The sequence below is a fragment of the Epargyreus clarus genome, unplaced genomic scaffold (assembly GCF_041222505.1).
Source record: "Epargyreus clarus isolate Ecla_fem2 unplaced genomic scaffold, WU_Ecla_fem_2.2 ptg000007l, whole genome shotgun sequence".
Taxonomy (NCBI): domain Eukaryota; kingdom Metazoa; phylum Arthropoda; class Insecta; order Lepidoptera; family Hesperiidae; genus Epargyreus; species Epargyreus clarus.
Window position 1 is genome coordinate 25760587 of NW_027332215.1, and position 25936 is coordinate 25786522.

Consider the following 25936-nt stretch of genomic DNA (forward strand, 5'->3'; position numbering starts at 1 on the left):
CTAACAATGATAGTTAATAATAAAACTTAAAACATTACGCGTGTAACACAAATAAACATAAAGGTAAAATGCAGTTTTGAAATAAATGTTGTTATAAATTTTCCTTATGCTATTTATAGTAACAGTCATTTGCATAGTAAGTCGTTTATAGTAGTTTATTCACTCCTTGGATCCCAGTTCATAACAACATAAGTTTCAAGATCACCTATTCGAAGAAAGTGCATTGCCGAACATCTGCTAACAGGCATAGTGCCAACCATTTGCGAATTCGCATTCGTAGGTATTTGAAAAGCTATAAGCTAGCGGTGTTCCATAACCTTTATTAAATATCTTCTGAAATGATCTCTGATATTGTTGGATTTTCTGTTTTATTTAAACGTTTCTGTTGTTTAATTTTTCTGTTTGTATTATTCTTATTTTTTATTACGTTGCACAGTCTCCCCCAATTTCAAAGTGCTAATACTTCACTACTCTGATTCGATACAAGGTATAAAGACTACATACCGACCATGGATACCGACGTATTAAATTGCCTCCAGAAGCAGTGAAGCGTGCATGTAATAGCGGCCATCTAAGATACTCCGAACCGTAGACGACGTTCCTAATTTTATGGATCGTCTCGATCTACACAAACCGCAGAGCGTCATGTGCTGCATTTCCGTATATAATCATTAAGTTATGAGAGAGCTATGAGCATGTATCAGATTAGAAACAAATCACATGACGACCCCCGTAGCGGAGCAGTTAACATACCAATCTGACACGCGTTCAGGATTCGATGCCCGGTCACTCAAATATCAGAATTATTTATTCAGGTTACTGCTCTGGGAGTGGGTTGTTTGTGTATTTCTTTTTGTGTGAACCTAGCACCCACACACACAGACACAGAGAACGGATTGTAAGTGAAGAAATCGTCTTAAAAACAAGATATCTATATACCCTATATACTATCTATATACTTATACGGAAGCAGGTGCTGCTTCAGAATTCCATTGTACTTACAACCTGCAAATGGAAGTGTTCCCACATTCCTCCCATAGGTCCTCGTTCATAATATGTCTCTTCCGTCACTTTCGCGAATTCGAAAGTTCATATCAGGATGGCCGGCAGCCGGCAGCGCGCCAACATCGCGCAGGCCACTCGTGAATTTTGCATTCCAATCGACCGAAAATTGCGACACTAGTCATCGTATTTTGAAGTTATTTTTTAACAGCAAGTAGCTACTAGGTAGGTTTATTTACAAACTAGTTTTTGCCCGCGGCTTCGCCTGCGTTTAAAAGTAAATAATATGCCATACTAACATACATAAAGCTGAAAATTCGTACCTTCATTGGAATGACAGTAGCGCCATCTGGCGAAAATTGGTCGTACCAACTCTGAAACCTTCGTGGGCTAATACCGATTAAAATAATCGATTTCTTTGGTCCAAAAAATCGCTTCTCCGATTAATCGATCTTAGTTCGCCATCCCTAGTTCCCGTGGGATTTCTGGGATAAAAACTATCCTATGTCCGTTCCCGGGTCTCAGACTATCTTTGTACAAAAATTCATTAAAATCGGTTCCGTGGTTTAGGCGTGAAGAAGAGACAACCAGACAGACAGACAGACAGAGTTACTTTCGGATTTATAATATTAATAGTAAAGAGTAAGGATCAATTCGTTGTCGGTTGTACCTGTTCAGATTGAGCATACTATTACAAATGTAAGGTACAACTTTAGATAAAGTACATGTGCGGGGTAGATATTATTTGTATTATGTCGTATTTCCTAAGTCAAGGAATCCCTTTTTTTCAGTATAATTACTGGCTTGTCATACATACGTTACCACGGTATTAAAGTATCAAGTAAATAACATAAGTCAGTAATTTAAGACAACAACTCGAATATATATTATATGTGCTGGGTTTTAAAAAAATGATATAAAATAAATGAAGATAAAAATACTATGTTACATAATATAGCTAAATAACTGTGTTACTTAAACATTCTTATTTTAATAAGATTGAAGTAGTAAAAGAGCATGGAGTCCACTCGGTGGTAAGCGCTCACTGCTCCTCATGAACGTCACTCACAAAAGTCACTCCACGTACATTGCTACTTTTGAGATCGTATGTCATCGTCATGTCATTTACATCAGGTGACATCTACAACCTTCCAGTGAAACTCAAGTACTGCCTGGTAGAAATATGTGCGGCGGTAATGCCAATGTATGTTGCTCTCGTATCAGTACCAGTTGAAATATATTGGTTGTATAACCTATAACTAACAATAGTTTCTACATTCATTGAACTACACTAAGATTTCTCTTGGGTCCCGTAAAAGTACACAAAGACGATTTCATGTGTGTATAGGTGCTGAATGTTTACAAACTCAATACGAAAACTTAGATTAATTACTCAGTACCTTCTGTTTATCCAACCAATGTGGAGACCGTTGCGCCACGTTAGTCTATAATGTATACTTATACTGGTAATATCCTTCGTAGCGCAATACAGAAAGAAAAAACTACATGGTCTGGAGCGACGACTCGACCTTGACATAACAATTCGCTAACAAAGCCTCTACGGTAACGTAATGTTTAGACAATAAAAATATATGAAATCTCATTATTTATCGCGATACAGTGAGTACGAGTGAATTAACAAAAATGAACTGAAGCTTGGAGCTTTTTATAAGCGTGCAGCTCTCAATACGAAGCTATATTAACATTTCTCTATAAAACAACTTTAAACAAGCTTGAATTTATCTAGATGGATGTCGATTTGTATCACCAACGCTAACTCAAATAACATTTAAATACTAATAAGATGTTAGCTCTGTCATATAGAAGGCACAGTTAGGCTGGCTGTATTAAAGAGCTTAATACGTTATTAACGTAGGTAACGTAAGTAGGCAGTTTATCTGAAGGATTTGAAAAAGGACACGTACATATGAATAAAAATGTACCCACATATTAAGTTATCATTCCAACACACCTTTATAATTACGTAAGGCTCGGGTCTTACGTAACTGCGTTGCCCTTTTGTTGACTTTGGAGACCTTTTTCTGAGGTCTTTTCATGATGACTGAATCAAAATAATATATTTTTGTTTACAATTACATAAACCTAAACATAATTGTTTGGAAACCATAGACTTAGAATTTTTTCGCTACGCTATCCTATATCTACGAGTATGTTGGAAACAATACATAGAATTATATTTTGTTACATTTTTAAAGTTAAGACATCTTTATGTTATACTATCAGCGTACTGAGTATTTGTGGTTCTTCTGACTTCTTAAATTTTATGAGAACAAAGCCATTTCATTTTTCTGTTATAATTTGAAAAAGCCTCATAAGTGGTCGCAACATAATCCGATTCCAATCTATTTCTGAGTCGCGTGGTGCTTTAAGCTCCAGTCGTCCTCCTATTGTAGGAGGGTAGCCGAAGCTAAATTAACGTTTACTCTATTGAATTTCCACACACACAATTCAAGAACCCACATTTGATGTACTATTGAGTTTCTGCTATTTTACCACTGTTTAAATCGAACCTATGACACAAACAATAGTTGTACCCTTAGTATGAGTTTTTACGTTTTTACAAAAATGAATGTTTTTGTATTTGCTTACGTATTTCCCATTCATTTCCAATCAGTTCTGATACAGTCCGGGGGGGACCCTGATTGGAAATGTATGGGCAAATACGTAAACAAATACGAAAACAGTCATTTTTGTAAAAACGTAAAAACTCATACTAAGGGTAGAGTTTCATCCAAAGGGTCAATACATTGGATGATTTCATTTTGCAAGTTGCTCCATTACTTGAACTTTTGTTGACTGAAAACTGGTTGTATCGATAAAACGTTGTTTATCCTTTTATATTGCACAACTTTATTTTGTCTCCGCTGGATTTGTCTTCGGGTGACCGAATTTTGTTCTTTAAACTGTTTTGCGGGCGTGAGTCAGCGGTTTTGTAATTTCGTCTTTGTTTAAGTATATTATTTCACTATATACTGGATGTTTTATCGAGACCAGTCTAAAATGGAAATGAAAAACTATGAGACTGCAAAATTTCGTGCTTAGGACGAACCATACGAGCCAAGCACGACTTGACGTCGTCGGTAATAGTTGCTAACCTTACCGAATTTCGTCGGCACAATCACCGGCGTAGATTTTCACTCATACATTAGGGAATATGGTAATTACTCATAAGTAAAGAAAACTCAAGTAAGATGGTATTTGAACGCGGTTAACGAATTCTTTAAACATTTTTTTTCTATTTCTTATTGTGCATTGGTGGAAAAACACGTGTATAAAGAACATAATATTGGAATCCCTGATATAAAAATATATGTAAACCTACATTTATATTCCAGTTTATGTCAGCATTTTGGAGACGGATATCAAAGAAAATGAAAATAGGTCACTTGGTTAGTGAAGTCAACAGTTTTGCTCATATCTATGCGTACAGAAACTTCATAACTTTTGTAGTTATTAAACACTGTTTATTTTATACTACCTACTGTTTCTTCTGTCTCGAAGTTTTAAGTAACTACTACATACAGGATTACATGCTGTACAAAAAATTATGTGGACGTACTGCAGTCTTAAAATGCTAGTAATTTACTTGCTATATAGGCAACAATGTGTATTGAAGTAATATTAAAAATGTGATTACAAAATTTATAATAAAGATGAAAAGAAACAAGTATAGATATTACTTATATTTTTTTTTACAATTATGTTATTGTTTTTATTGTTCTTATAATGTTTGATTAACATCACTAAACTTAAAAGTATTTGCACTTATGATGCGTAATACTCGCATTTAGTAAACTATGGTTTAGAATATTGGTTCACATCTATTGTATTCTGCAGGTTGTTTGTAGTAATTAACATGCCTCATGTTTCTTACATAAATTAATTATCACTTACCTATAAGTTCAACAAATACATGGTGAGGAAACCGCACGCCAAAGAGTTCTTAAAAAGTTCGCAAGGATATGTGAACTCTACCAATCGCACCTGGCTAGCACGATCGACTGTGGCCTAACGCCCCTCAGTCTGAGAGGAGACACGTGCCCAGTAGGACAGTAATTGGTAGTAATTGGTAGGACAGTAATTGGTTCATAACGGGTAGGTATGACGATTTAATCGCACATATCTTTTCACATATTTGCCTAATACGGTTTAACATATATCTAATGAGACCGCCACGTTACACTATCGCTTCTGGACAAAATAGATAGACAAACTACAGAGAATTCCATCACATTCCACAAGAAAATAAAGTAACATTTTATTCCGAATATCGCGAACTGTACGGCCATATTGTGGGATTTCTTATTTATAAGGAATTGGATCCAACAACAAGATCTTTACATTATTTATGGAGTCGTAAGTGAGATGAACAAGGATACTTGGATAGGTAGTTTCCCAAACGTATTTCAATTAACCGAGTAGTTTTTCAGTCCCCTTCTAGAAAGTAAACGATTAATTTGAGTGACTAATAAAATTTAAAGTTTATTTTGACTATTAGATAGTTAAGGCTGGTTGGATAGTTATTAGATTAATTAATAATAACGGGCGTAATATGTATAAATATTCTTTATACACACCATAAAAATGCGTTCACTCATATGACCACAGACAGAACACAGAAAATGAAGCCACCGTCAATATGTGATTGCGTAGTGTGTGTTAATGATTACACGTATAGCTCTACGCTATTGCTTTAAAAACTTAAGAAAACAACAAGCCCTGAGGTCTCAGAAACATGATCAAACTTCCCTCCAGTTATACGCCCCACAGCACATCAGTACTATTAGTAGGACATGTGCTTGTCGCATCAATCCCATTATCTATTCTCTAGGCATAAAAGCAATACAATTCCGCATGCACTCAAAACCTTTGCGAATCGTTCGCCCTTGAATTTCATCGATTGATTCCCGGCCAAATGTTTGCAGCCGGCTTAACTATCGTGTTGCTTTAAATTGCTCCGCATTTATCGTTTGTATCATACATGTCCAATGACGATTTAAAGTGCATTTTAAAAACTTAGTCTCTATTGCACCTAAATATTCAAATCCTTTTAGAAACTCAGTTATCATAAGCAGTCCACGCAAAGGTGAAAGAACCCACTGTGGTTTGACTCAGGGGTAAACAGATTTCTGCCTAATAACAGTAGTGTTAAACGCTGCTACGAGTATGTTATGGTTAAATTGTGTGGTGAAGGACTCATACTTATCCGATGTGATCCATCTTAGGCCTCAGGTATAGCGGGCATTTGTGGACGATCTCAAGTGGGAATGTAATCCTAACTGGAGTTGATTACAGACGTCCATGAGCGGCAGTAGCCACTTACCATCAGACGGATTCTTAAATTATATATTAAAAAAAAAACCTTAGGACCTTAGGACCTTAGGACTTTACCACGTATGAACTCTACCACGCTTATTTTGTTTATTTTTTTAATGAACTCTACCACGCTTCTAGGAGATGGACTGGTAGAGATAGCTAAATAAGAGCTTACTTACACTATATCTAGAAACTACTATAATACCTCCACTACTATAAATGATAACCAGAATAGACGACTCAACGTGAACGCTATTTCATGGGACTGAATAAATGCGTCTCTACCCCTGAGCACCTAATTAAATCCCTGTTATGAGTATTTCTGCATTTCCAAATGCGAACCACAATACAACAGCGCTTTGCTGCTGTTATAGAACGTAAACAAGTGTAGCGGAGGTGACTTCAACTTTGAAAGGACATAGTATAAGTAGTTAAGTATATAAATATGAAAAAAATACAATCAGACATGGAGAAATCCTTAGAACATAATTACGGTATTTTGGTAGAACTCCCTATATATTATATAAAGAATATCCTCTCCGGAAAAACACGACCAAAGGAACAAATATTTTTCCGTTGCTCAACATTATAGGTATTTTCCTGAACAGGAATATTTTTATTTAACGAGCACACAGTTATTGCTAGGTCTAATTTGATTGTATTGTACTGTATTGATTTGAGGTTTCAATTGGAGGTTATTGAAAATTAAAGTAGATATTCATATTATGTTTTTAGCATTCGCATGTGTACAAATAAAAGGATAATTGGAATATATACTACTGTAGTCAGGTCTCTTAATGTTTCGGGTTTTTGGTTGAGTGTTACATTGGCACAAATACTGTACATTTTCGTACTTTCACTATTGACCTCTTTACAAATCTTATTCTCGAGTTTGCAATATAAGTAGCTTTTCTAAAGTTTCTTCCTTTAACTGAGAGGAGCGTGTGTCGTTCTCCACTGCACTACTCAATTAAGGAATAAATATATAATGCTAACGTCAAAAGCAATATTTTAATTTGAGGGATATAACAGAAATATTTTGAGTATATACTGTATGAATTTGTATGGTTTAGCTGCCTCACATATGAAGCAACCGACTTAATCCTCAGAAATAGCAATGCATCTGTGATCTGCTTCAGATTCCATAAAGAGCGTGGGGCTCTTAATGGAATTGGTGATACGAGTAGATGACGTTCGATACTTCAATTTTATTGAAATAAACCTGCTTCGCGAAGTGTTTCGTTACTGCCAGTTTATTTTTTGTATCTCATATTATAATTCGATGATATAAACTATATTCTAATACTACAAACTTACTACTTATATACTATAAACTATATTCTAATACTATATTCTAGTACCTAGTTTGTAACTATCTACAATTAAACAATTATTCGTTGTCGGACCAATGCCGGAACCCAGTGGACAACCACCCTTCTTAACTGATCACGTTACGCTAGACGTTTTCGATACTCGACCTCCATTGAACTAAGAGCACTTCGGTTCAACTCACGATAGTTAGACGCTGAACGGTCTATGATACTCAGAAATACCTCAATACCTTTTCAGGGCATTATTCAGAACGAACTTGCGACCAGTTCCGTAGTTTCGAGCGGTTTCACTGTAGTTTGGCACTAACTTCCTAACAATCCTTGACAGAAACACAACTCGTTATCATCTAGTTATTCTATTCGGATTGCAAATTGTCGACTGTTTTCGTAGTAACGGATAGCACTGAATGGGTTTTAAAATGTTTCTAGTTTTGTACAATATTTAGTAGTTTAAGAGTAATTGCATGGATTAAAAGTGGACATTTCTTGAGAAATCCTCTGGAGATACAGGTTTAAAGCCGTTGTCCAATATATTTATCTTGGCAGCAACCACTTACCGTCAGGTGCTTCTAAAGCTGTTTGAACTAAAGAAAGCAACAGCTCAAATCTCAAAGAAGTCCATTTAATTAAATAAGAATTAATCTTCCACCTTTTCTTACGACTACTACTTTAGATGCCTGTCGTCAAATTGTTTATTATTCTTTGGTGTACAAGGAATATCCAGTTTGTATAGTAACAGCTGAATCTAACACCCGTAAACAAGAACCTTTTGCATTTCATCCGTTGCAGCGCTATTTTCATGCTTAAATTATTCAATAAGCATTTTACGGTATACAAAATATAATCCAGTACAATTCAATTGAGTGGGAAATTACAGGTGTACACTGTACACTCAGGTCTGTATTTCAGGTATGTGGGTGTACATATTTTCAGTAGAATCAATTCACCAATTATGTAACAATTTTCGCATATTTTCATAATACGATTTGTATATTAAACCAGCGCTCTACGGTAACGCAACATTGAGTGCCTATAGGTTGAAATTCGGTCTCTTTATCGTGAAGCCTGAGGTTCGAATCCCAAGAATTAATTATCACTTCTTTCAATGGTTAAAATCTCATGCTTGTGTTTTTAAAAGTTAGAAATACTAAGTTTCATATCAACCCTGGGTTATTTGAATTCGATCATCGAAGTCCTGGGTTATTTGAATTCAATATTTCCGTACTGTCCTCTTGAGGTTTGACGTAGAGCGCGCTGTGACGCATGGTCATATGGTTGCCATTCCAAATGTATTATATACTTTTCAATTTTTCAAACTCTGTTGGTAATATCGAAACATTGCTGGACTAAGCCTACGATGATGATAATTGATTGAAGAGTGTCCTCTGAAAACAACAATATTTTAGAGTCTTTTCCAGATCTTCAGATCTTGAGTACCCTTTAACTCATGAATTATTTATCAGATATCGAATGCAAACCAATCTTAAGATTTTTTAATTTTAAATCATCATTTTAACGTAAACCCCGGGCCCCGAACATGAGAGTTACTCGTACGATCACTGATTTCTGACTGATTGAATATTTAAAACAGAATTATGGACTAATACATCACTTTATTATTTTATGAGAGTAAAGATGACTAAGCATAGGGTAAGGTGGTGTAAGAGTGCGCATTTTAAGTTTGGGGCTCCATAAAAAGTAAAATATCATATTTAAAAAATCAACATTATTTATTTATAATCTCTACATATTTGGTAACAATTTTTAAATCAACAAAATAGATTCATATAATTGACTAAATCAGGAACTGAAAAAATGTAAAAAATTAAAATTGCGCACTCTTATACACCCGGGTGTACAAGAGTGCGCGTTGGGTCGTACAAGAGTGCGCGCATTACTTCTTAGTGCACTCGTCGCAAATATAGAGTCCTTTGCCTAAATAGGAAGTGCAGTTTTCGTGCCACCATTGTTGGCACACCGAACAACCAATCCAGTCTTCCGTGATGGGCTCTTTATATATTTCTTGACACCCACCGCATCTCCATATCTTCTTTTTTGGGGTAGTCTTTGGAATGTTGAACTCTTTAGACCGAGTATTCTTTGTATCCAGTTTTAGCTTTGGTTTTGTTTGAAGTGCCATTTGTTTTTCAATTTCTAATTTGTAGGGTGAGCTGCTTATGATTTCCGATTTCTTACGTTTTCTGTTAATAGTAGTCTGTCTATCGGACGCCTTGGGAATTGGAGAAATATTCTCCACTGCTTTTAAAATACTGGATTTCTCAGTAGTGTCTATAGGTCTGTTAACTTCAACTAAATGACTCGTAGATGGTTGTGGCTTAGGTTCTGAAATCACAGCTGCAGTAGTTGGCAATTCTTTGTCCGTTACAGAACTTGCTAAAAAATCGGCTTCCGTAAAAACATCGGGATCGTAAGGCTCAATGCCAGTAACTTTGAAACTTTGTGCTGCACATGATAATGTGGCAGCTTTTAAGTACGCTGGCGTAAAGATTCCTACCATTTGGAACACCGTTATTGCTCTGCCGGGATGGTTACGCAACCATTTTTCGCATTCATTGGCATAGTACTTTTTAAGGATAGTATGAAAGCCACAGTCAAGGGGCTGCAGTTTATGACTTGCATGTGGCGGCAAAGTTAAAGCAATAATATGATTTTCGCGGTAGTAATTTATGGCACTGATAGTGCAATGGGACACATGATTATCTAGTATAAGGAGAACTGGATCTTCCTTTGATGGTTTCGTGTGATCCTTGAAATGTGTCAACCAATCTAGAAAAAGATCTGTATTAATAAAACTTGAATCTGACACCATACCGACAGAGCCCATAGGGGCACCATCTAAAAGTTCCGCTTTCATTCTTTTCCTACCAAATATGAAGGCGGGTGGTACAAAAATGCCCGTCGGACTCATAGCATTTACAGTAGTCATATTAACTCCCCTTTCTGCACTTGATATTTTATTTACCGACCTTTTGCCTTTGGTGCTTAAAACTTTAGGGGGTTTATTGGGCACTGTGGTAATTCCCGTCTCATCCATATTAAATATTCTATGTGGTGGAAAGTTATATTGGTCTTTCAGTGCTGTTAAATTAACATAAAATCTGTCCACTTGTGCCTGGTTGAACCCCATAGCTCTGGCCACACTAGTAGCAGTTGGTTGCCTTAACGATATGTCAGGATGTCTCTTCAGAAAACATCTTAACCATTCTTTTCCAGCCAATTTAGATTCCGCATTAAACCTGTTAGGTATATTGTACACTTTAGCATACTCAAAAGCTAGCCCACGTAAACCCTTTGCTGTTAAACCAAAGTACATGTTATCAAGAATGTTCAAATGTTTCTTGAATTCTTTTTCAACCTCGCATGAAAATGTTGTTTCATATCGGCCTAATTTAGTTGGAGGGTCAGAATATTTCAATCTCTTCCTCAACGTAGACTCCGCCATCCCAAAATGTTCAGCGACAGAACGCTTCGACTGTCCTTTTTCTGTTAATTTTCGAGCTTCATCAAGAACCTCTGACGAAACATTTTGCCGCTGAGTGGTTCGTTTTCTTCGAGACATTCTGTAAAGAGACGAAAAAAAAACAAGTTTTTAAGTTAAGTTTGTACAATTTTATTTGAATTTAAGAAATACGACTTCGTTTTACACACTATAATATCGAAAAATAAATGTCGTGTAAGAGTACGCGCGCATTCTTATACGCACACACCGTGCGCACTCTTATACACTTCACACTTCCTAAACATATTTAACTACTGACGCCATCTATTGACATTTGTGCGAAGTTTTTCGAACGAATGGATTAGCCAAGTAGGTACATTATTCAGATAATAAATGAATAATCTTGTTAAACTAGTAGTTTACGAAACGAAATCTGTGCAAAACGCAAGAAAATTACATCAAAACGAGTAAAAAACAATTGACTTACGTGGTGTCTCCGTTTTATATCCAATTTCGATTTTTTTTCGGCAGCGTAACACTTGTCACTAATGAACCAAAACACAACTGAAGTTAGCCGCAGACCTCGCACAGAACCGATGTGCCGTGCAATGCGCACTCTTATCAACCGCGCACTCTTACACCACCTTACCCTAACCGTCTCTAAATTAACATTCAATGTAATTGCAACTTGTGAAATTCAGTTGCCTATGATCAATTTCCTGTGCTAAATATGTGCGCCCTAGTACACAAGCCACGAGCGAATCCTATTTGTCAACCTTACATTACGTTGCACGTCGCGCGAAATTCTATTATTTCCTATGAACTACAGGAAGTTAATTTGCCACGTTCTAGTTGCTATGGGTGTTCAATTTCAAATAGAGTATTAGTAAATGCAAGTGCCTATTTACTCAGAGTGTCTTGTATTATGGGTGACTTTTTGTCGCTTGCTAGTTTTTAATGTAAATTTCAATTTCTCAGTCCTCTAGCCTAGTCCGGGTTTGTATCTCAGGATATCATCATGTCCGATTTATTAGTTAGATATGATTTATTTGTTAGAAATAAGGTATCACTCGCTTCGACAGGAGACTTATTCTTGAAAAAATAATTAATGTAGTATCATCAATAAGTTGTAATAAATGTCAGAAACGTCAGAAATGTTGGTACATTAAGAAGTAAATAAAAAATGAACATTCATTTTCTACACTAAAATGCACTACACTTTAAAACGTAAATGCTTTAATTGCTCCAATTAAAAACAACAATAAATGTAAATGCTCCAAAAAAAGCTTGTAAATACTCCAATTAAAAACAACAATAATGTGTATTTCCACTTTTAAAATAACAACGGAAGAATATCACGGAGTTCACAACAATAATATACTCGTATAAACACTACTAGTGGAGAACAAGTAGTTTTTCTACCAGTTATATGTTAGATACTTGTAAATAAAACATCGCATTTTTAACACGCTTTTATTAGCTTGGGTTGTATGTATATATGTATGTATGTAGGTATGTATGTAACTGAGTAACGGAATCTTTGAACCCGATTTCTATCCACTTTGAACGTTCAGTTTAATTTTTTTTTTAAGAATTATCAAAAACCGATGACAATACACGATTTTAATAATTTTCTACCATTATCCTTATCAACATCCTCAGGATTAACGATTTTCGAGGCGAAATTGTTCGAGCGTATTAGAGAAAGTTCATCGTAAAGTTATTAGATTGCTACAATTATTACTTTTTAGTTCTGTAATAGCGTCATTATAAGTTTTTAAAATAATAATGTTATTTATTATAATGAAACAAAAGGAATTATGAGATTCGCAACGTAACTAGAAAAGTTACGTTGAATAAACAAGTAAATGAATAGTTCCATACTATTCCATTTTCCCAGGATTGCGGATTTGTATTTAATCATACTTTTCCGAGACGTTCCAGATTAGTCCTCAGGAGTAGCGCGCATCTGTGGCCGAGTTTAGATAGGAATATCTAATTCTATCTGCGGTTGATTACAGATCTCAGGTGGACTGCACATAAATGTGCAGTTATACTGGTCTACTACTACCACAACAAGATTACATAATATTTAGATATTTGTTAGGAAGGTTCTAATAATCATACATATAGAAATGGAACGATCGTAATTTATTTATTGAAAATAAAATAATATAATAAATTTCTAGAATTATATTTACAATAGAAACAAATACTTACATACACACAAACACATACATTTTTATACGTCGGGTTTCTTAATATTTACTTGTTATGTAATTGCTACGGATAAAACTGAGATGCGCCATTTATACTAGTATCTTTCGTAATATTATCCTTTGATAATAATATTGTTAAGTTATGAGGAATTCAGAAGATTTAAAAATCACATTTATGTTAATTTAAATTCATGCGATTTTTTTTTAATTTTTTATTTTATTTATATTTTAAACTGTTTAAAATGTCAACTACTTACCGCAGCTTCTGTTGTTTCGCTTTATTGACACGGTAAAAGAATTCCACCGGAGCGCATAAGCTTCTTATTAAAAAAATATGTTTTGTTGGGACTTCGGAGCTGATGTCTCAAGATCTAATGGCTCAAAATTGATAAAAGCGGTATTATATAATTATAGCAGGACGACCCGCGTAGTGGAGCGGTAACTGTGCCGATCCGACGCGCGGTGTTCCAGATTCTATCCGCGGCCTGACAAATATCTGAATGTTTAATTTGGATATCTACTTTGGGTCTGGGTGTTTGTGTATTCGACTTCACGACATAGGAAATAATTAATTTTGTAGATGCAAATCTTATCCACGCGGTCACACTCATCCATTAGACCACTACTCGCATATTATGCTGTGGAACAGTGCCAAATTACAACTTTCCCCAGCATAACGACTTGTAGCCTTGTTCGTCTGCGAATTCACCGGATTTACACCCGTTTCGTAGCAGGATGTAGCGAATTAAGACGCTTTAGTGAGCTCTTATCTTCTCAGTTGGTCTCATGGCACTCAAACTAATTTCATTTACACCCTATTTATATTAATGTATTGTATACAATTAGCAAATTACCTGCAATGTACGACGTATAAAAATTATGCCTACATTACAAAAGCAATTCCGTTATGCGAAATCTTCTTTTATTAACTGTTCTTAATATTGACGGATGGACATTTAAACGAACGTGTCTCTAAAAAATGTTGGGCTATCAATATCAATATCTTCTACATACTTGACCCATTTCAAAAATAGACAGCAACCACTCGGCTCTTTTCTTCAGTTTCTTCAACGTATTCAAATTTAATATATCTTTAATTGTATCAGGCGTTACTTTGCGGAAATCCATGCTATTAAGTTAAGATTAAAACTAATTCGCAACAATCCGCTACAAATATGTCAGATGGTATACATTTTAAACCATGAAATATGTACCACCCTCCATCCCTCAAAGGATGCGTGCAGATGCAAAAATTAAAAATATACACCACCATACATACCACCATCAACACGTGTTCCGCTCCAAAACGGAGTAAGTTGACTCTACGACGGTTAATCGTTAAGTCAACCTAATGCATGCCTTTATAAACAAATGTTGCCTAATGGATACGAGGCTCAATACGCATATTTTTGCACGCATCCTTTGAGGGAGGGAGGGTTGTACATACTGCCGTCGTCAAAATTGTATAATATGTAAGTAATGTTCGCGGCTGGGAATAAAAACATGACGGACTACTTATAATGAACATAAACATATAATCTACCTACGTGTGTACTGTGAACGGCTTTTGAGCAAATAATTATCATGAAAGCTACGCTATGAATACTCAAAGTTACTCAAATGAATCCTACGAGCAAACTAAACTGAAAGTTACTTTATTAGAAGACATTAATTAATATTTGAACCATTCATCGCAATTTTCTGTAGTACAAACAGAGGTGAATTTACTTACAGTTTTTCAGTAAGTATTTCTGTAAAAAAGAAAATAGGTATTGTGAGAAATATATATATCTTCTTATCTTATCCATATTTTTCTATATTTTCTGTAAGGTAATGATTTTAATATGTTGTAGTTAAATAAGTAATCTTATATATAAGTCCGCGAAGTCCGCGACTTTGTCTGCGTGGTGACAAACTTATGACTAGATGATCATGCTGGCATGATAGAGGGTAAGTGGCTACTGCTTGCCCATTTGTAACCGACCCCAGATAAGATTAGATTTCTAACTAATCCTAAAGTAAATTAGCCTACCTTACCCTTCAAACCAGAAATAGGTGTGTCGGTGGGCTTATAAGCAAAAATAGGCGTGTCGGCGATTACACCGGAGTCAAATAAAATGCATTTTATAACTAGTACTCAGCTGTTTGCAACAATCTTGAGTTTAATACTCTTATAATCTTCAGGAGATTCAGGAGATGTAATCTTCAGGAGGATCTCTTGTTTGACCAGATGAACTGATAATTAAAATCGAAGCTCTACGTGATTATGAGTGAATCTAGGTTTACTAAGATAATTCAATCTTAACGTCTTCTTGTAGATACATACTTTTCCACGGCATTCCCGTTTAGTCATCAGAGGTAGTCTAGTAGAGGAGCATCTGTATCCGACCTCAGGTAGGAAACGAATCTAATCTGATTTTCATTACAGACGCCTGCAGTAGCCACTTACCATCAGGTGAACTACATGCTCCTATATTATAAAATAAAGATTTACCATATTATAATATGGTCATTGATCATATAATATAATCATAATTGTAGAACAACGAAAATATCGTATTTTAGGGCACTGAGTGTAGAAAGCGTTATTCATTATTATTTATTTAATAAATTACAACTACAATGGAAAAGAATATTGGAACTGTATTTTAGAAAGGAAATTCCAATTGTGAAATATTGACAAAACAATATTATTGTAGCTTACAACGACCAGAATTCAATTATACCAGGAAAATAAGTTGCAAAGACCAATGTCCAGCAAGACGTATTATGTTTACTCTGTGACGTTTGCTTAGCAAATATTTCTACTATTATATTGAACTTCTCATTTAACTCTCTTAAACTAATCTTTTACTACTTTGCCTTTGACATTACCGTCTTTTTTAGCCACCAACGGAGGGTAATGTTTTTCAAGCGTATTGTATGAGTCATGTGTATGTATGAGGTGTCGTTGCACTCGTCTATATTATGGGAGTAACATAGACAGTCGGACGTTTTATTTTTATTACAATCAGCTATTTTTTTATATTGCGACTATAAACATTATTAAATTGCTAATCTAGCATTATCCAAACAACATTTCAAGGTGGTAGAACCATCGGTGGCTCGACTCCAGTGGCGCAGTCGCCACACCTATTTCTGCCAAATAACAACAGCGTTATGCGCTACGTTCTGGTTGTGGTAGGTAAAGAAGAATTACATTTCCGATGCACCCTTCGGGGGGAGCGGCGCATTTTGGCGAACATCGTGATAACCTAAGCTTATCTAGGGTTGATTACAGATTTCCATGAGCGGCAATAGCCACTTACCATAAGGTTCACTATGCTCGTCCACTATTCTTATATTGTACAATCGTACTTGTTTAATTAAGCAAAAATTCAGTCCGCGTGACTCGACTATCGAAATACAAAGGTATTAAAAATAAATCCTTTCAAATCGACAGCCGTCTGCAGCCACTCAACCAACAAAGGATTCTTGAAAAATCACGCCTTGTTTAAGCAAGGGAGACTTAACCTACACTGTTGTATTATGCTAAACAGGCGACACCTCAACTTGTCGTGAGTTTCTCTTTGTTTACACTTGAGTTGTTCTTTAACGCCAAATTAGCTTTGAGTGATGCCAACTAGGGCTGTCGGTTATTTCGTTTCTATGCTCTTTGTTTTGTCTAAAGACTTTGAAGGCATTAGTATATAGTATTTTTTGTAATGAATTATTTCCACGTAAGCTTATATTCAGACTACTGTTTTAAAGCTAACTGTGTGTAAATTAGTAATGTAATAACATCTCATTATTAGCCATTAGTCTATTATTAACTGAGTACATCTAATGAAATGAACATGAAATGAGTACATGAGAAATCTATATCCTCTCACTTATTAGATACAAAGTTCTTCACCTCAATATTATTGTATGGTGTCAATTTTTTCTGTATAGGCGATAGCAATGCTTGTTAATATAATGACATGTTTTGGGTGGTGATTACGCGCGTAAGCCCTCGTTATGAAGTGGGTGGGCTTACTCGTACTTTCTATTGTGATGACTGAGTGTAGTCCCACGGGACTTATGGTGAGGGAGGTCTTACACTGTTATTTATGGGTTGAGCCTTAAAATTACTAATATTAGCAAAAAAATAACACTTAAAATACATATTCGTAGTTAGAATTTTGTTTGATAGTTCTAACCAGACCAGCATGGGTGGTTCTCGCAATTGGTCAAGTTCGAGTCGAACTTTCAGATAGAGGGTCCCGTATCACCAAATTTTCATTATTTTTTATATTCGTAATTATAGTAGTAATAGAATTAAATGAATTGTGATTTTTTTTAGATAAAGCGAAAAACGTCGAAAGATAGGTTCTTAAAAGAGGAAATAGGTTCTTTTTGTATGGCGACCCCCATTTATTTTAAAGATATTTTTATTTTTAGCATTTGTTGTTATAGCGGCCACCGGTATACATACTCTGAATTTTTTTTAAATGTCTACTTATTACGGTTCAAGATATTGAGCCCCGTGACAGATGGTCAGAAAGAGAGACGGACTGACAGCGGAGGCTTATTAGAAGTAATAGAGTTCCCTTTTTAGCCTTTGGGTAAAATCCTAAAAAATATGTAAGAGAGATGTTTCCTTACTCATTAGTAAGGACAAAGGATACCCTTTACCATTGTATAGTCTTATTCTCAAATGATTTTTTTGTATATAATTGAAGTCTAGCTGATAGTACCTACATTGTATACAAATGTATTCAATCCCAAATAGGATTAGATTCCGTACTCCGTTCGGCTCCATATACATTGTTGTCGAGAGGACCAAGTTTATTTAAATACCACATCTGCTATACCACACATTTCCAACGTGAACACAGTGACAATTATTACTGCTATGGCAAAATATACACGTGGAAACGATGCCGCTGTTGAAATGAAGAGTTTATTATCTATAAAACCTTTTCACAGTGGGGTATAATCCTCTTCAACACGTTAATTATTATTTTTTAAGTAGGTAATTTTCCACACAATGTGTGTATGCCAAGATTGCGCTAATCCACAATCTCCTCGTCGTCAACTCACTACTTTCTCACTGCTGGGTACGGGGCTCCTTTCAGAATGAGAAAGGTTAGGCCATATTCGCCTCGATGACTTCATACTCCTTGAAGAACTTTTTTAAATATCTCGTAGGTACGCAGGTTTTCTCAGCATGTTTTCCTTCACTGAAGCAAGTAAGAATTAACTTCGAATATATTCGTATCGAAAAATCTGAAGTGCCTGGGATATGAACCTCGGACCTCCTGATCGAGAGACCGATTATTAATCCGCAATCTCGCAGGTACATAAATTTAGCTGCGACAACTGCGCAGAGATTCTCCTAAAAAAATTGTAAATGATCGCGTCAAGAACAATATAATTTATCGTTTTTTCCTAATCTCCGTACACCCCTGAACCACTCGGGGTATGAATGGTTATGAATAAATCTTTGATCGTCGAGCCTTCTTGGTTTAATTCAAAGCTTTTATTATCGGAAAAGCTTATCATCCCTTAAAAAGTATATTTTCGTAAGTTTTATATTGCATAAATTTAGTTTGCTATAGCTGATATTATATTTTCAAAAAAATTACATATATTATGGTACTTCCATTTAATGATATTTAATGATACTTAAATTCCAAAAGTTAAAAACCACGGGGCTATTGTTCAATAAAGTCATTTTCTGTAACTAGACAAGTTGTAACAGCGTTCTGGTTTATAACTTGGGGACTTTTTTTCTGTCCAAAGTTCGAATTCCACTCTTCCATTCCACTCTCACTTCTCTGATTTTTCAAAGTGATGTGGATAAAAAACAATAATTATTACTTGCTTTATCGGTAAGTGGAAAATATCGCCAGTAATGCATCCCACGACTTTTTTAGTCTATTTCCTCCGTTGTTCTATAATTCCACGATCTTCATCTAATCCGTGTTCACACATCAGGATATAGTCCGAACCCCTATCAGCTCCCTGCCTCCCTTCTCCCTCTCACTCTAAGAGAAGCCTCATAACCATTATTGGGACAAAAATGAGTTAATCATATGAGATACATTTCTAGCATCACTAAAAGCTAACCATTAAAACATCATTAATCCTTAAAACAGTATCTTCATGATGAATGGAATATTTGTAGCAAATTAAGATCTCTCGCCATCTAGTTGGCCATCAGCCAACATCATTAGTGTAACATTTGCGAGCCGACACGCCAGTGACTTTATTAAAGGTTGTGAGACGTATCACAATGAAATTCCTTACCATCCTGTACTATACCGTAAGTGGAATTTCATATTTTACCCCTAAATATATTTAACTGGCTTTTACCCGCGGCACCGCTCGCGCTCAGTGGTGGATGAAAATAGTTGGTTTTTATCTGTCCCTCAGAAACACTACTTTTTTCGGGATAAAAATAACTCAATGCTCTTTTCTGCACCCCTGACAACGTATGTACAAAATTTCACGGCAATCGGCTTAGGAGATAAGGCGTGAAAGCGTAGTAAACAAACAAACTCACTTTCGCATTTATAATATTAGTTAGCATTAGGTTAATAAACGTATATTAAATAGGAAAAAAATAATACATACGAAAGTGCGTACGAACTTCAAAGAACCTGCAATTAGTTTTTTTTCGATTAGTTTGATTAATAATATATTATGAAATAAAATAATTAACATATTATATCAATTAACAAGAATACAATTCCAGTTAAAAATTCCACTGAAAAATTCGAGGTAAAGCGTATCTGAGAATCGAATATCGGAACTCCTATTAACAGACCGATTTTCACGCATCAGGCTATTACTGGATGAAACACTGACTATAGACATCGAAATCTAACAATAAAGAACAATCGACTTTGAGAATCAGTGCAAATAGATTTCTCCAATCGGAATTGCAGCCGACTAGATACAACCTCAGAACTTCCACTGAATTCATCAAAGTGAGTCAGAGCTGCCATTAGTATTATTACATTTCTGTTACATACATTACAAATGAAATTTATAGTTTCCGTATCAATATTATGTCCATCAAGGAGTTAAGTTACGTTTGCTTTTTAAGGGTTTTATCTGTTACAAAAAATCCTCAATGAACAAATAAACCTTTTCTAGTCGTCCCTGTAGTTCCAGGACCTGAATAGGGCTACGGTATCCCCTGCCTGTCGTATGAGGCGACCAAAAGCGGGCTTCCGGGGTTGCGGACGGCAAGAGTGGGAGCTCGAACCGCCCGGCCAGCGACCCCGGGATGAACGGCGGTATGTAGGCCTTTTGAAGGTTTCCCCCTCGTGAACAAAAAAGGCCTTTCCTAGTAGGTTCGTAACTTATAAATTAAAGGCATTTTAGGATAGTCTATTCTAGTGAAATTCATTTTAAGTAATTTAATAATATTTCAAATCATATATTTGACTTTCATGTCAAAGTTTTCCAAAAACATTACCTGGCATTTCTGTAAAAACTTAGCTAAAATTTATTTTTTAATATTTCTCGCATTCTGGTCTCATAATATTAATACTGGTTGCACGAAGTTTCAGTTATGAACTTACACTCTTTCAAAGATAGACACTTAATTATGCCCGGTCAGCAGTTCGTTAGGTTACTTGACTTGTACAAGCAGGAAAAAATCTGAAACACTTTTTGAATCCGGAAAATTGTATTCATTATTAACTAATGAATTATGAAAGTATTTAAGTAAATGTTGAGCTAAATAAAATACGACCGGACAATACATGTTAATATATTTTTTTGACAATAGTAAACAATGACAAGGTGTATTAAAACATGAAGTGTGAGTGGCCCTTTAGTATTGCAAAGAGGTGCAATTGACTTATTTCAACATTAACTACATTTTTTATATGCCTGATAAATGTTTAAAAAAGTCACTCAAAGGTCTACCAATACGCACTTGGCCAGCGCGATATGCGAATGACCTTATCTTTATCATTCTGTGAGGAGATTCGTGCCCAGCAGTGGGACAGTAAGGGGTCGATGACGACATTCCAATATAGATTAAATTAGTAATCACATAACATCAATAGTCAATACCTCAATTATCTTTGTGTTCACATAGTAATTAGGGTTCGTGATTATCCTTAATTAGTTGACTAATGGATTAGTTATGTGTATATTTCGTTTCTGATTAGTATAATCGTTTGATGGTAGAACTAATTACTTACCCGTTCTCAGCTTTCAAATTAACGTGAGACATCAAAGCACTAATACAATGTTTACCTCATGCGGAACTAAATCTGCTTATTGATTGCATGTCTCCCTATTCGTTAGGGGAATTTATGTGTAATGTCGTATAGAGTATTATACTATACATGGCTTCTATAGATAGTGGACATCATCTTCTTATGTAGCCTATATACTTAGGGTAGAAAAAAGTTTTACGATAAACTTACTTACTTCTATTATGAGGCAATACAATTTGATTCGAAAGGACAGCGAGAAGGATATCTACGAGTAGGATATTCAACTTAAAATTGTTCCAAATCCCAGTGAGGTGGGTTGTATTTTTCTTGACCGATTTAAAAAAATGTAGGAATGTACGTAAGCTTGAATATCTACGATTTGCTTAGCAACTTCTGATAAAATTTTGATAGAGTTTTGGTTACTTGAAATGTTTTTTTAGTACAAGGAAGGAAGAAGGAATATTCTGACAGTTTTTTATTATTCCTATCGTATAAAAACAATAATATCCCGCAGGGCAGCTTGTAGTGGTCCCTGTAGTTCCGGGACTACGGTAATATAGAATAGGACTACGGTATCCCCTGCCTGTCGTAAGAGGCGACTAAAAGGGGCTTCCGGGGTTGCGGGTGGTAAGAGTGGGAGCTCGAACCGCCCGGACAGCGACCCCGGGATGGACAGCGGTATGTGTGGTCGCATACCGTTGTGCACACCAGACGGTGTGGCGGGCGTCACGCTCACCTGGGCGGAGCCCGATGGGTCAACGCGCTAAGAGGACTCCGGTTGCGTTCCTCTGGAGATCCCGGAGTCCTCTACGCAGCGCCGAGGACGGCCACCGGGGGGGTTTTAGTGCAGTAAGAATTCCACATAACCCCATGGTCACAACACCACGGTCCCGAGTGCATCAAGGGTAGCCCACCATTTTCTATTAGATTTAATTCTTGATGAGCAGAATGAATTCATCAAGTTTCATTCAGTATGACAGACGTCTGTAACTTAGTCTCTCCGACCTCGGGTTTTCCGGAATTATCTTGGATGACCGTTTTTTTCTCATCTATCAGAGACTATTGATATTGTTAATTAACAACCTTCTTTCGCTATTAATATTTTCAGACACTACTTCTGAATGCAGGTAACCATTAGCTCTTGTAGCTATTATGAGGCCCGTCTTCCAAAAAGATGCCCACCTCTACTCCATAATATACAAGTCTGACAAATATCATCGTCAGCTGATATCTGAGATATTTGGGCTATCTGTCGCCTTGAACCAGGAAATCGCAAGAGTCCACAGTTTTCTATAGCTCTTTCACTAGTTACTTGGATAATGGATATTCATCAGAAATGCTTTCTTCTATATATTTTCGAATACGATAGCTTCTGACCATTGATCAATATTTTCTGATATATTCACTACTTATACCATTTAAATTATTTAAATAGCATTTAAACTGTTATTAAATAGACTTCATATGATAGACATAATAATTAATAATATAATGTAATGAAAACCTTCCAAGTTACCGATCTAATAATATATGACCAGACCACCTTGGTTAAATCACAACATCCAGATAAAATATATATTTTCGTATATTAAAAATTCCTAACAGTTTTGTTAAATAATTATCCTTCGTCGTTACTTAAGGTTTAAATACAAGGTATCAAGTTGGAAATGCGGAAACAGAATGTTGGATTAGTATGCAGATAGTTTTAATTAAAATTCCTGGTACTGAAAATTCCAAAATCAGTGTGCGGAATAATTTTAACTTAAAGCTAAGACTTGAATTTTTGAAATTTATTGGAACTGAAGGTAGAACATAGTTACCTAGTGAAATGCTTGGAGCGCAAAGCCTGTGAGTATAAAGTTAACTAATAATTATGTTGTTTTTGCTGTATGTCGGAAGGAAAATTCTAACTTATATTACTAGTTACCGTACTTATCATGATCAGCTCTATTAGAACTAGTTTATATCCCAGCAGTATTAGGGTTTGAAGATATGGTGCTTGGTATTCTTTTAAGCGTCTGTGATTAATTGACAAGGGTACAACGAATCTGTGATTAAGTTCATATACGCTTCTATTTTTATAAATAAGGTTTAATGTCAGTTTATTTGCCCTGTAGTTTCTGTACTAGAATAGAACTACTGTAGTTCTATTCTATTCTATGTAGTTCTTCCTGTCCATCGCTAGAGGCGTCTGAAAGGGACTAATAAGGTTGCTAGCGGCAAGAATTGATGCTCGAACCACCCAGCCAGCAACCTCGTGAAGGATGACGATATGTGCAATCGCCTACCGTCGTAAATACCCAAGGGATATTTCAGGAAATCATATAAGGAATTTTAGATGGCAAAAATTCTCCTTCCCCTTTTAGCCACCAAATGTGAGATGAACTGTATACGAGTTTAATCTTTCGCAAAAAATCTCGTCCGCATCAACATTACTCTTCTGAACACAAACATTAATTACAACGTCGACAAGAAAATTTGAATGAGGTAACGTGCAATCCCGTCTTCATCTTAGCTAATTCTCAGTTGTGAATGAAGAGCCAACCTTGAGATTTTAATACGACGTGTTTCGAATTTTTTGATCTAATCAGTTTTACGGGTTACTCAAAAGTAATAAAAAAGATATATACTTTGGCATTCGTCCAAACTATGTTCTTTGGTTGCGAATGGCCCGTGTTGGTGTAACAGGGTGGTGTTGAAGTAAAGAGAGCTTTATCTCTGAGAAATAAGGATTAGGGTATTAAAATTGATAATGATGATATAGGAGTTTGTACATTTAGAATGCCCTGTAAGGCATAAGTTTGGCTATAAGCTGTTACGTCTACATTAAGGAGTTATCATCGAACTTTAAAACAAATTTGACTTGTCAGCATCCTATAAGTACCTATATTTCTAAACGCCTGTACCCTTAGTGCGAGTTTTTACGTTATTACAAAACTGTTTTTTTTTTTTTGTATTGGTTTACGTATTTCCTATACATTTCCAATCAGTTCTGATACAGTCCGTTGGAGGTGCTGATTAGAAATGTATGGGCAAATACGTAAACAAATACAAAAACAGTTATAATTGTAAAAACATAAAAACTCATAGGGTCAACTAATGCTTTCAATGACAAAACTGTCACTAAATAATTCTGCAGTTACCTACATACATAAGGAACGAGCGTAATAGTATGATCCCTGACATTAAGTAGTATCTATCACGTCATCGTTTGGCAATGGTCCTGAGATGACATGTGATAAAATTCTCGGAACAATAATAAGCATTTCCGAGATATTTTTTGAAGTGCCATTATAAAATCAGCATATACGTAGATAACAGTAGCGCTATTAAAGGAAAAGTCGGAGATTCCCTGGGTAATTTTTTGTTTGGTAGCAGCTATTCACTTAGTGGTGACTATTGCTTACAAACTTAAATTCCAATGCCGATCTAGAAAACAAATGTACGGGTAAATGCAAAATCTCATCATAAACAAAAGGCGAACTTTGCCAAAGTTTGAAATAGAAGTTTAGCGTAATGGCCGTACAGAATCTTCAGAACTCCTGCGTTATCCTTCGAATGAAATGTGAAAGTATATTCAGAATTAAAACATTTTGTTTTGATAGAAAATACATTACTTATTTTTTTATAAATGTACACTTTAAAATACAATTCTTACATGGTACACCACAAATGATATCATATTTTAAAAAGGTCTGTGCAAGGAAGGATGATATTATACTATATTACCTTTTAATTACAGATTAAGTTATTGATTTGTTTTATACTAATAATTCTAAGGATAATACGATGATGTTTTAATTCCATTCAATGACGTAAATCTGTAAACATTAATTTTAAGTGTCATTTTCAGATCAGACTACCGAAACAAACGGAGTCAGAACAGTTACTTTCCTACATGCTGTAGAAATTACCTTCCCATAATCTCAACTAATAGTCTCTCGTTTTAAAATCACAAGACGATTTGATTTCCATTCATGTGTTTCATTGCGTTGGCTTCTTTGCGATTAATTGAGTAACTAACAACTTCCACCATTTTTCAGACCTGTTGCGCCATCTCTCGAAAGACGAGAACAATAGGCATACACTTTTCTAGCAAGCAAAGGAAACTCGACCATAAATGGGCGTTATAAATTTCAAGTTTGGTTAGGTGCGGAAATATCTTCCCAAGTGAACTTTTTGACCTTTCCTGAAAATGATAGTCATCCTTAACTTGCAATAATAAGGTTCAAACTGGAAGAATTTGAAGATTCCCGCCGACAACATTTAGTTTCGCCTTTCGAGGAGTTAATACCATTAGAGAATACAACACGGACCCACGGCACAAAAGCCAGTGTTATAAATTAAGCTTAGTCTCTATGTCACTGGAAGCTACTTAAAACA